We start from the raw sequence: 12,157 nt of genomic DNA, 5'->3' as shown, positions 1-12,157 counted from the left end.
TGTAAAGGCTGCTTTCAAATCTGTCAAAGATCCATTGTATTGCTGAGATGTGAACTTAGACTGTGATGGGCACAGAATGTGAGCAGTCAAGCTGATCATATCCTTTGTTGCTGGAATTAAGTCCTTCAAGCAGATGGTGAATAAAATTTATGAAACAGTGATAACTCACATATAAGAAATATTTATTTCTTCATAAAATATGTGAGAGTTTCGGTGTGTTAAATAAAATATATAAAATACAGAATAGCATACCAGATGGTCACCTGCTGTGTGGTACAAATTACAGAGTTTGCAAAGTGAAAAATGTGAATATACTCAAGATGAAGGTCTCTGATTCTAAAAGAGTTTATTGATTTTACTTGGAGACATATAAAGACAATTTTCTTCTCTCAGTATTAATAAGTAAATGGCATAAGAATCTGAAAAATAAAAGACAACATGCCAAGATGCAAAACACTATATTTTCCCGCCTCTGCAGCCACATGCTCCAAGCCACAGGAACTGAAGTTACTTGTTGCTCCATTGAGTGGACTCTTATGATTCCTGTAATGGAAAAACATATTAAATGTGAGAAAACATGATGATCTTCATATTTTATGAGTTATTAAACTTACTTAAGAGATAGTTTCCTTTGTTAAACAATATTTATTTTCATTCATTAAATTCTGAATGTCGTGTGTGTTTGTATGTGTGTGTATGTGTATGCCAGCATGTGTTTGAGAGTGCTTGTGTGTGCACAAGGATGTATGTATGTGTTTGTGTGTGTGTGTGTGTGTGTGTGTGTATGTGTGAATGTATGTGTGAAGATATGTGCACTTGAGTGCAGGTGCCTGTTGAGTTAGGAGAACACTCTCAGATCTCCTGGAACTGGAGTTATAGAAAATTGTGGGTGATCTAACATGCATGGCAGGAGCCGAACTCATGTCTGTGAAAGAACACGCGTGCTCATAACATTTTGGAAAGAAGGAGAAAATTTGGAGGGGACAGCTACAGAGGATAGTCTAATGATCATGACCACCTAGTGCTTACCTACGTTTTCTTCCCTCCCTTTTTTCTTCCCCGTTTCTATTCCATTTTTCATTTGCTCATTCATTTGTTCCTTCCTTCCTCCCTCTCTTCCTTCTTCCCTCCCTCCCTCTCTCCCTTCCTTCTTTCCTCCCTTCCCCTCTTCCTTTTTTCTCTTCCCTCTCTCCCTCCTCTTTCTTTCTTCCTTTCTTCCTTTCTTCCTTCCTTCCTTCCTTCCTTCCTTCCTTCCTTTCTTTCTTCCTTTCTTTCTTTCTTTCATTCTCTCTTCCTTTTCTTCATTTCTTCTTCATTCCTCCTATTTCTCACTTATTCACCTCTACCCCCATCTCTCTTCATTCTCATCGGTACATTTTCTTAATTTAATAAACCTATTCACTCATCCATCTGGCTTCTGGAAATTCAGCAATGGTAAAGCATTTATCCACATGGCTACAGGAGATGCCATGCTCTTTTATGGATAGTACCTTCAGTACTGTATTTGAGGTATTAAGTTTGTAGTCTTCGAATTCTGAAAGCGGCATTATAATCTTATTGGGATAATGAAAAATGGAATAGAAAATACATATATTTTTAAATAGCAACTTAAGAGTCACTAGAATTTTTTTTAAAAATTACAATGTAATTCTAAGAATCTTTTCTAATGTGAAACAAAGAGTTCAGCATAAAATCTGTAACTATGCATTGTTTCTTTTTTTAATGGAGAAAATTAGTAAAAACCTTTTATCCTGACTGTATTTCTTTATAATTTATTAGTCTTCTCTATGACAGCCTTGATGATGATATTTTCAAATGTGTCAAATTCTGCATCCTTGAGACTGCTCTTATATGAGGTGACACTTGAGCTTGCTTGTTGCACCTAACTTGAAGGCACACTTCTGTTCTGATTTTATATTTTTTTATACAAAACTTATTCATACTTATTTTTTAAACTATAAAGAATTCTTGACCTCTTGAAATATGTGTTCCTTGGGTTGATGGTATTGATTATTTTAGGAGAAGCAAAGGAGAACAATGCTTTTGAGTTAGCATCCTACATCAAAGTTAAGCTAAGTCAAATGCCTCTGGGCACTTTCAACCTGAAAGAATTACTGAAGACTTTGATCTCCAACTCGGTTGAACTGTGGATCAAATTGTAACCGTCATCTGTTTTTTTCTAGTCACCAGTTCACTTTCCTTCTCTTCCTTTTCTTTTTTCTTTTTTCCATATTAAATCCTAAGGGATATATATAACCTCTGCTCAATGTTAGTGTCAAGGAATCAGGTAGGTGACATAAGTCGACATTTGACAATCTGTTAAAAACTTTTCTTTGATCATAATGGGGATTATACTACACAGGTATAAGCTTCTCCTCTGTATGCTTTTCTGGCTATAGTCATTTTCCTAGTCGAAATAGGCAATCTGCTTCCTAGTAAAATCCAGAACAAGAAGAAAACGAAAATAAAAAACAAAAGCAAAAGACCACACACATTAAAGCTATAAGCAAATAACATACCTAGATGCTTCCATTCATTATTCATTATATAGTTATCTCATATTAATTTTATGGTTTTATGCTGTGTGTGCTATGCATTTGAAAAAGATAGGTGAGTAAGGCCACAGAATGAATTGTTGGGAGCTAGAACATCTCTTGCGTCACAAAAACCCTAGACTGAATTTGTACCACAAGGAACTTTGTGTCCTGGGGGTAACTGGAGACATTTGTAACATTTAGCTGTCAACAATTCATTGGGTACTGTTTGTTTTCTATTTTATTGTGTCATAAAAGGCATCCTTTATCATGGCAGAGATGAATTTGCCTTTTTCCTTATTATCTACTTGGGGAAGCTGAAATATTGAAAATTTAATTTTCAAAGTGGCTTATCAGATTTCTCTTTGATATATTCCACATCAGCCATCCTTCCCCATCTGGCTGCTGTTGAGAAGAAAATGATCCATGGCAATTTGTTAATCAAAGTAATCTTAAGGAAGATCCTCACCTCTGGTTTTTAGGAAGGTATTTTTTTTTTTTTTTTTTTTTTTTAAGAAAAAGAGAAACTTGGAAGGCTGGCAAATCAAACAGGATAATAACAACCTCTGTTTTTATTAGAATGAAGAAGTCAAATTATATTCTCTGTTTTTTTAAGTTGAACATTTTTTGTTGTTGTTGTTGCTCCCTTGAAAGTTGATTTTATTTTTAACTATTTTATCTTTCATGACTTAATATATAACCCCAAATTTATTTTAATACAATAGAAATCTACTTGAAGAAGAAGTTTAGTTTAATGTATGATGTCAGCAAGTATTTCATATTTTTATGGTAGGCAGAGCAGAACAATTTCAATTAATCCCTTTATTTGTATTTTTAAATTTCTATAAAATGACCATCTGATTCCTAGGTTTTTAAATTGTTTTACAGTAAATTCAGTTATTATGATCCTAACACATATAGTAAGCCACTACTGATGAAGATACAACATAATTTAGATTCAGGACATAGAGATAGCAATATCAAACTAATCAGGAAATGTCTTCCCTGTTCTCTGGATTTCATAGTGCTGAGTAGATCTCTAGTGAATATGGGGTGACTCAACACATTCTGATTGAATTTAAAACCTGCTCCAATAGGGGCTGCTGGGGATTACGTGACCAGCTTTATAACCCTGTTCAGAAGCCATAGGTGAGGACATCATAAGCCTAGGGTAGAGACGGATACTGAAATTTTGCTAAGTTATTATGCTAAGTTATTATGTTAAATTATTTCCTATTTAACAACTTGTTTATATCCATAGACCTGTGCTGTCTTCAACCTTGGTAGGAGGAGCTTTTCTCAGTGGACCATCATCAATGGATAAGTGTATATACTGCAAAGTGCTGAGAATAAGAGAGTGGGTGCTCCCTCTTGGATGCAATGGGGAGACAGAAAGGAGTGAGGAACTGTGGGGGAATGGGAGGGTTTGAAATGGCTGGAATGTAAATAAATAAAATTAGTTTTAAAAGGAGTATGGGTGTTCAATCCTAAATGAAATGTGCACCAAAGCTCAGTGACTATTGTAAAAGAGGAGGAAGAAAGAAATTCAGAGGCGGAGGATTGGGAGGAATGCTGTGAGTGTTGTCCTCTGGATAGACCATGGCTACCATTCTCAGCAGCTTACAGCATCTGTGGTTTCCTACACAAGATCAAGCCATCCAACATTCTGACATAAATGAATGATGCTCCCACCATTTACTGAAGCACTATTGAAAATGGATAGTTTCTGCAGAAAGGAGAATTATCCTTTAGCTGGATGTGACCACTGGTTAGGTTTCCTATGCTCCAGTGGATAGCTCCTCACACATGTTCATATGGGTAGTACTAGTTAGACTTAGAATGCTATGCAAAAATAAAGCAAGAAACAAAAATGTCATGAAGTTAAATGTGGTGTGTTTGGATACAGGGAAAGAGTTGGGAGGAGGACAGGGCAGATATACAATAATTTTAAAGTATATAAATACATGAATTTCTCAAAAATAAAGAAAAATGGAACAACATATGAATATGGGAAAAGGACTTATAGAAAGCAGCAGACAGTTGAGAGTGGAATAAAGGTAAAATGGTGGGAGATAAGGCTAATAAAATGTATTATTTGTGTGTGTGAAATTGATTTTTATGAAAAAATAGCCCTGTTGTGTCTGTACAATGTTGTTTTCTTGGTGTTGTTATCAATTCTTTCCGGCACTTACCATTTTTCTTCTGCTGGGGTTGGGTAACAGGACAAAGCTAGAAGTGGGGGGAGGGAGATTAGAAGAAGATGATCTGTGTAGTTTACAGGGAAAAGGAAATGGGGGGGGCGGGGGCGAGTGTTCTGCTGAAGAACTGGAAATGAAAGTGGAGGGATTGAACCCAGGAGAACAGAGGAAGAAGAGAGAAATTAACATGATTTTTTTAAAGGATACTATTACCTGACCTGTTAGTGTTCATGTAGATCTAATATGATGAAACCCCCAATTGCTCTCAAATAACCCAAATATACTGAATACATTAAACAATGCAATTAAGAGCTTAGTTATCAATTTTATCTCCATCTACTATTGCGGAATGTAATGGGAAATGAAAGGTTAATATTAAATAGGCAAAACACAAATTTCTAATAACATGAGGATTCTTTATGAGGCTTTTCCTGTTACGATTTTTTTTTTTAAGATAACCTTGCTTAGATTGAGTAAGAAGTAGAATCAGGGAGTTTCATGCGGTAGTACAATGAGGTGTGATCCTCAGTCCCGTGATCCAGGAATTCTTTGGTCCTGGTGCGAGCCCTCCTTGACACCCAAGGCACTGTGAAAGTGGGTCAGAGGTACCGCTGGCTTATTATGTGTTTTTGTTTATGCTTTATAAAAACACCACTTACCAATAATTCTTTACAGTGGGATTCAGCATCACTAGCTGTATTCTCCATAGCTTTTACTCACAAATAAAGGTTTAGTGGGGAACATTTTGTTAAAAGCTACAAAGATACCAGCCATGCAAAAATTTTTGCAAGGTTTATGATATAAATGATAAAGTGACCCACATGGCATCTTATTATATTGGACTGTTAGATACTGAGAAAATTCACAGAACTGATTTCAACAGCAGTTTCAGTTATTTTCTTCATAGTAAAGCTTTTTTATGACTCTACAGTGCTTCTAAGATTATAAGAAAATTATGCTTTATTTTACATTACAATGAGTTTTAGGGTCAAACTTGATGATGAAAATCTTATATTTCACAGTCATCAAGTAAAAACAGAATGTGTTTCATCATGTTTTCTAGTAATATTTTATCTGATTAAATAGTTCTAATAAAAATAAAGCCATCACCCTCTGTGAAAATGAGTTTTGGACTTGCATCTTTATTCTCTTTCATGTGGTTTCCTTTAGTACTGAGTGCAAAAATAAGGGAAGTAAAATATATAAACAGTTACTAGTTATTTTATCTTTCCAACAAAATTGTACACTCACAACTTATTATAAACTAACAGAAGATGGTTTACAAAAACTGAAATTTCTGCTTTATTTTTTCTATTCTTTCTCACCATTAAAACATGCATTTTTGACACGTTGACTGAACAGATGTAATGAGAAATATGCTTTTAAGAATACATTCCAGTGTTCCCCATTTATTTTATATTTTTAATCGTACTTATGATGTAAAGTCACTTTTAAATATTTTAGATTAACTAAATGTTTTCAGATCCTTATCATGACATCATATTTTAATGTGACTTAATTTTCAAATAACTTAGAATGTACAAAATGGGTATCACTTATAGACTTACTTCATTTATTTATAAGAATTTTGAAGATAAGCCAAGAATTCTCAAATAAATATTTATTCTTTGCTTCTTTCATTCATCCATTTAAAAAATTCATTCATCAAACCTATATCAAATATTTATTAAATAAACTGTGGCTAAGTTATGTTTCTAAAAGCACCTTGATTAGAACTTGCTCTACGTTTTCTTTAACATTTGTTGTTTCTTTAGTCTATCAGTCTCCAGCATTTGGCTATGTAAACTCTCAAGCCAACTTTTAGAAATGATGAATCATGGACGGAGTTGGGAAGTGACTGTCACTTTCCTATTTAAGGATATGATTTAATTTTTTTTAAAAGCAGCTCCTACTATTTGGGGAACTTTGAAAATTGAGAATAGTTCTAAACCAGTCTTCAAACATTTATTAAGTAATCTCTCGTTTATAGATGTTGTAGTAAATTCTGTAGTTTTGTATCAAGTTTTGTTTATGGATTTGAATGTATGCTAGTAAAGATATCTTAGAATATTGTTCAAAGACTTATTTCTTTATTCACTTATGGTTTGATTTGATTTGCAAAGTAACTTTAACAACTTAGGTTATGCTTGTATTCCCAAAATTCCTTCCCTTGCCATCTGGATGCAGAGCTGAAAGGCATGAATGACTACCTCGAGTTCTGAGGTTTTGTTAGACTCTCTTGTGCATCAGTACAGCCACAGAACATAAATAACACTTCTGTACTAAGACATGGTGTTTATTGTCAGCGTGCTTATGAACTTTACTGTGGTGAAAAGCCCACGAATTCAAGAAATTACTTTTATTTTCACTTACAGGATTTCTGAGGGTCAATGAATGTAAGTCAGCTGTCCTGTCACGTGAGCTGGATGTGGTAAGTCTTAGGAGCTAGTGTGCAGTGTGGAGAGTGAGTCTGAGACACTGAACGGAAGTCAGGGACATCCTTTCACTTCCTTTTGATCCTTTCCTTTGAGCTGCATCCAAGATGAAGCCAGAAATGTTTGAAACGCAGAGAGCGTGACAGGTCAGTGTGTGCTGAATTCGGTGACATGCCAGAATTTCAGCATACTTCCCCATGTGCTTCTTAGGTTGGTTGTTTTTCTCTCTCAGGTATTCACTCTAGAAAGGAAAATCCATTTTCTTAAAGAAGTAGTACAAATTTATCCAATTCTTTGAAAACCCCCCTTAGATTTTACTATTAATCTAAGATCTTCAGGGGTAGTCACTTATTACTATTAATTTTTAACTCACCATAAAGGAAAACAAGCAAGAAAAATTCATTAAACTATCTATGTATAACTATTCCATGACTTAGTATATTATAGAGATTTTTTTGGTAAACAGTTAATAGTATGATTCCTATGATATGTCAAACATTATTATTATTATTATTATTATTATTATTATTATTAATTATTATTACCCACCTCCCCCCTTCTTCTGGATTTACCTCCCCATCTATTCCTAAATACTCCTCTTTTTCTGCTATTGTTTTTACCTCCCTCCATATTCCTATAATGAGCTCCCTCTTTCTTGTCAGATCTGCCAGTACTCCCCAAACATCAAAATACTAAAAAAACCCAAGACATGAGAAGTCTCCTTTTTGCTTCCCCCCCCCCCCCCTTTGGCCAGAGCTGAACAAAAGACTCCTGAAACGTAAAACCTATTGCTGTTCACCTTCGTGAATTTTAAATGTCTATTGTTAAAATACCATCTATTCAGAAGCAGGATCCAGAGAACCCTGTATTGGAATCAATATGAAAGCTTCAGCCCCCAAGAGGTAATCAATGGTCATATATGGCCTTGATGCCTATGAACCACATCAAGAGTAAGCATGGCATAGGAAACCTAAGTGGGCAGTAGTAGTGTGCATACCTTGGTGGTAACCAACAGCTCTCTAAGATGCACACAATGGAAAGGGAACCAGGCTTGGTACTGGAAACCTAGCTAAACACTTAGTGCTAGTGAAGTCATGGATATTAGAGGAGAATCTAAAACCACTAATTTCTCAAACTAGCAATCAATCCTTATAATAATCTATAAACTTTTGTCCTTATACATACAGACAAGTACAATGTTCACCACCCCCAATCAAGGACACTTCTCTTTGCAACAGAGACCAGTATAAAAAATCATAATCAAAATTAAAACATGTAGAGTTAAATCTCTATGAATATCATTATATATACTGAAAAACTTAAATTTAGGAATAGATATATACATATCTATCTGTATTTTTATCTATCACACATAGGCACACAGACAGACAGACATACACAGACACATGTACAGAATAGTAAAACTCAAAAAAAGAGGTCATGGCTTTTAAGGGGAGCAGGGAAGAATATATGCAGGAATTTAGAGGGAAACAAGGGAAATGAGAAATGTAATAAAATCATAATCTCAAAAATAAAAAAGAAAGACACACACACACACACACACACAAAAGAAAGGAAAAGAAAAGAAAGGCAAGATGGTAGGCTAATGAGGAGGAGAGGAAAGCAAGGTACCCAAACCTCAAATTATTATTATTTTTTAATTAATTTCAAATAGGAGTTACATGGGTCCAGATGGTTCAGAGGTTGAGGACACCTACTTGAGTTCTGTTCCAAGTCCTCTTGTCAGGCAGCTGTCCATTACCTGCCACTCCTCATTTATCAATCACCCTATTCTGTGCCTCATGGACACTTACATTCACATGTGTGTACACTCGTTCAAATATACATGTATGCAAGTGCAGTGGTTTGAATAAGTTTGGTGCCCCCCTCCTTTTAGAGACTCATGTACTTGAATGCTTGACCCATAGTGAGTGTCACCATTAGGAGGTATGGCCTTGCTGGAATAGATGTGGCCTTGTGGAGGATGTGCATCACTGTAGGGTGAGTTTGTGATTTCCTATGCTCAAGCTCTGTGGAAGACTGCCTTCTTCTGGATACCTGGGGAAGACAATCTCCTCCTGGATACATTTGGATCAGGATTTAGAACTCTCAGCTCTGCCAGAACCAAGTCTGCCTGCATGTTGCCATGCTATCTATCATGATGACAATGGATTAAACCTCTAAAAATGTAAGCCAGCCTCAGTTATATGCTGTTGTTTATAAGAGTTGCCTTGGTCATGGTGTCTTCTCTTCACAACAACAAAATGATAACTAAGAAAGCAAGTAATTTAGAAAATAAAATAATTTTTTTTAAAAAATATACTTGACTACATATGATTAGTCAGGCCAGCGGGTATTTAAAAGATACTTGTACGATTATTAGGTTACATTGTAAATAGGTGTTTGAAGTGATAAGCACAATCACAATGATCCAAGTTATGGCACCTGATCAAAGCAACTCAAAAATGACAAGGAGAGACGGGCTTAGATCCCTCAGAATTCATAATTTGTTTTATTTTTCAGGAACAGTCTAGAATAATCCTATCTGTCTAATGGGAGACATTTAAATGATCTTTTAACATTATACAATTTGAAAGCTTCTTTGCAATAATGACTGGAGGAAGGCCGGACAAATAGTTATCTCATTCCATGTCTATTAGCCATTAGGTTGTCTTGTTTCTTTGTTCATTTGTCTTTGTGCTTACCTGTTTACTTTCTACGTGTCCTGTTCAGAAAGGTTGGCCTTTTTACTGTAATATGAATTCATTGTCTTTTGTGCCTGTTTTATTTTATTGTTATATTTTTCTATAGTTTTTCACTTTGTAGACTTACCCCTTCTAAGGACTATGGCACAGAAATGAGTGTCATTGACTGAGTACTAATGATGTAACGTTTCCTCTCAGAGGTGTTGTGACTGGGATGTGTTTCTTTCTTCAATGATTAGTGGGCAGGACTCATGGGTCCTTATGTAGTAAGGGTGGGGGACTATAGAACTTTTAAGAGGTAAAACTTAGTAAGATGTTGTTAGAAAGGCTGACACTAGAGTTTGGCCCACATAGTCCTCAGGTATGACCTACATTAATCTCTAGAATATTCTTAGTTCCCCATCTCACCATCTCCCTTGCATATATATGCTCCTGTCTCTGTATGCCACCATTCAAGCTATCTAATGCCATCAACTCTTAGTCTTGGAGTCTTCAAAAATTATGAGATACATGCAATATTTTCTTCATAAAGTCCCTGGCCTTGGGTATTTTGCTGTAAGAGTAGCAAACAGAAACTAAAACCAAAATCTATTTATACAGCCATTCTACCCTGATAGCTTATTTTAATGATGTTTCAGCAAATATATTCATTTATAATCATTCCTTCAAGATATATGTCTTAGTAAAATTCTTTCAAATACATTAGAATACTGCTTCTAAAATACTGATATGCATATGTTAAAATGTACATTCTAACTCAGAGCTGAGATTGTGCAATTCTGACAGGTTTACAGGTGATCTAAGCCCTCCTGAGGTGATGGCCAGAGGTGTTTGCTATCCAGTGGCTGTGTTCCTATGGCACAGTAAAAGCCCAATATAATTAAAGCATTTGTCCTGCAATCTATCAGTTATACTTATAGCAAAGAGTTTATGCACATTCTATCACTAATAGTCATTTTAAATAAGAATAACCAAGGAATCTAAGTCTTGATGGTGGCAACAGATGGCCTAGTCGGCCATCAGTGGAAAGAGAGGCCCATTGGTCTTGCAAACTTTATATGCCTCAATACAGGGGAACACCAGGGCCAAGAAGTGGGAGTGGGTGGGTGGGTGGGGGAAGGGCATGGGGGACTTTTGGGATATCATTGGAAATGTAAATGAAGAAAGTACCTAATTTAAAAAAAGAACTAATATTTTTAATTTAAAAATTTAATAAAAAGATGAAGAGAATGAAAAAATAATGTTGAAATCCATGGCTTTTAGATGTATTTAACAGCAACCCAGTAATTAATGTCATTTCAAAGCAGTCAGAAAAGGACTAGTTTCTTTCCTGCCACTATTTCCAAGAGCCTGAACTGCATTTTCTCATGTTTATATAACCTGCACGTACCCACACATGAGTTACTCAGTCCCAGTGATAGATTCTTTTTTAATACTCTCACTCTTTAGACATTTGGTTAATCAGGAATTATTTCACACAAACTTTGTCCAGACACATTTATATGATTACAAACTCTTAAAGATAAATTGTGTACTCCTAGAATTTATCATTTAATGAAGGATCAACCATTTAGTTGAGTCCACTACTTCCCGTCTAGACAACTACAGCATAATATTGTTTGGATAACTTTGCCGTTTTTCCAAACTCTCCAAAGTGATGCAATTGCATTTTACCTCTATAAACTTTGTCTGCTAAAACTTCTCTCAAATAATTACATATATTCTATAGGGATCGCTTTATTCCCTGGGATGTGCTGCTATCTAACTCAGATGCTTCTTGTTGGTACTGTTTACATCAGAGAAAAGAATAACACTGAAGCTTTGAATCTAAAACTGTAGTAAGTATTCTCTATAATATAAAATACATTCTACTCTTTCATTATATTTATACATTTTTCTAAACTATGATTTTTCAATTTTTTAGGAAAGCAAATCAAGAGTATTGATATACAAATGCAGCTATAACTCATTTAGTTTGTAGCGACCTAAACAGAATACTGCAACCTAAAACCAGGAAGAAACTGGTGACATTAATAAAATCCATGGGTTAAAATCTTGTAGAGAAATTTGCTAGAGTTAGAGAATAAGAGGACATAACGAGATGGAAGTTGGTTATACCCTCATCAAATTACTCCATTCATGACTGTACAAATTAAAAAATTTTTGGAATACTTTCGGTGCTTTATTGTGTTTAGAATCTATTAATACTCTACTATGCTCCTGTGAGAGAGATTTGAAACTTTGCTCTGTTAGTTCCTCCTTAACTATTTGGCAGCAAATGAAAT

This window comes from Mus musculus, chromosome 5, assembly GCF_000001635.26.
Source record: "Mus musculus strain C57BL/6J chromosome 5, GRCm38.p6 C57BL/6J".
Classification (NCBI taxonomy): domain Eukaryota; kingdom Metazoa; phylum Chordata; class Mammalia; order Rodentia; family Muridae; genus Mus; species Mus musculus.
This window is presented reverse-complemented; position numbering follows the sequence as displayed.